Source organism: Rhinopithecus bieti, unplaced genomic scaffold (genome assembly GCF_001698545.2).
Source record: "Rhinopithecus bieti isolate Rb0 unplaced genomic scaffold, ASM169854v2 scaffold_1295, whole genome shotgun sequence".
In the NCBI taxonomy this organism is placed as follows: Eukaryota; Metazoa; Chordata; class Mammalia; order Primates; family Cercopithecidae; genus Rhinopithecus; species Rhinopithecus bieti.
In genome coordinates, this window is record NW_016803880.1 from 229,211 (window position 1) to 231,044 (window position 1,834).

The window sequence follows — 1,834 nt, forward strand, 5'->3', positions numbered from 1 at the left end:
TTTCATGGCTACACGGAGATCCTCTTTGAAAAGAAACTGTATTTTATTAGATATTAAAGTTAAGAAAATACTTTAGAAATCAAACTGCTCTCCAGCTTTAAAGCTGAGAAACCCTCTGAGGGAAAGGAAACCTACCCTCATAGTTCAACTGCAGCCCCGCACCGAATCTTAATACAATGCTCTTTTACTTTTATTAAAGGAAGAAAAAAGAGAGAAAAAAAAAACGACTCAGCATTAGGCCCTGCTCTGACTATGAAACTGTCTTCACAGGGTTAACAAGAACTACATGTCAGGTTCTGAACAGAAATACAGTTATAACTAAGCATTCATCAGTCTGCCCTTTGGCCCACTTCCTTGTAACCAAAAGCCACATAGCACCAGATACGGACGATGTGTGTGCCCACTGTTTCCATAGATAGGATTTCCGAAGTTAGAATCATAAGGCTTTTGTTTAAGAATTGCTCAAGCTGTTCTTCAGATCTTGTATACCAGCAGAAGGCTGACATTACCAGTTTGAAGAGCCCCAGAGAAGAACGAAATCAACATGATAATGCAGTTTCTTCCTCTCCCCGTCCCAAGACTTCATTCCGCACCCTGTCACCAGTCACGGATCCCACATTTCTGCCCACTCCTAGCTCCTTAAAACCTCCAGCCCCATACTCCTTGGAGAGGAGGATTTTGAGGTTTCCTCCCTTCTCATAAGATTATTAGACTCTGCCGCAATCTCTATTATCTTACGCAATATATTAACTTGCTGTGCATTGAGCAAATGAACCCACGATGGTTGAACTCTTTACTTGCTATATAACGCAAAATCTCAAAACTTGGTGACTCAAAACAAGGACTATTTTTAGATACGATTTCATGGGATAGGAATTTAGGGCTCAGCTGGCCTGTAGCGTCCTCTTCAGCTAGTAGCTAGTGTATACAATTTTCCTCACTGCCTGGTGCCTTGGCAATGATTCCCCTATACATAGTCTTACAGCCTCTCCACCTTGTCTTTTCACCAAGGGAGGATGTCAGCAAAATAGCTGAGAGCTTTAAGAATCCAAGGGGGAAAAAAATATAAGTCACTTTCACCATATGCAATTGGTCAAAGACAGCCCCAGGTCAAGGAGAAGAAAAATAAACCCTTCTTCTCAATGGAAAGACCACCAACGATTTTGAAACCATCTTTGGTCCACTCCAGTCACACAGTAGAGTTGTTAAGAACTTAAAGGGAAATTTTTCTTTCACATTGACTTATTCCTGGAGACATAGACACGATATAAAAGGTGTGTTTTGGGCCAGGCATGGTGGCTCACACCTGTAATCCCAGCACTTTGGGAGGTCGAGGTGGGTGGATCACCTGAGGTCAGGAGTTCGAGACCAGCCTAGCCAACATGGTGAAACCCCGTCTCTACTAAACATAGAAAAATTAACTGGGGATGGTGGAGCGCACCTGTAGCCCCAGCAACTAGGAGGCTGAGGCAGGAGAATCGCGTGAATCCAGGAGGTGGAGGCTGCAGTGAGCTGAGATTGCGCTACTGCACTCCAGCCTGGTGACAGAGCAAGACTCCATCTCAAGAAAAAAAAAAAAAAAAAAAGATGTGTTTTGTGTTTTAAATGAGATAAAAGAGAACATGTGCATCCTATTAAGTAAAGGCAAATGTAGGGAACTTAACATTGTTCCCCTTGAGGAAAGAAAATAACTTTTATCTGAGGAATGTGAGCTTTTTTAAATTACCAGACTCAGGGAGGCATTAAAGTGAGACCTCAGTCATGTCCTATTTCCCTCCCTTGAGCTATGTATTCATCTCCTGAAACTGCTCACTATTGCCACAAATAGCTATAA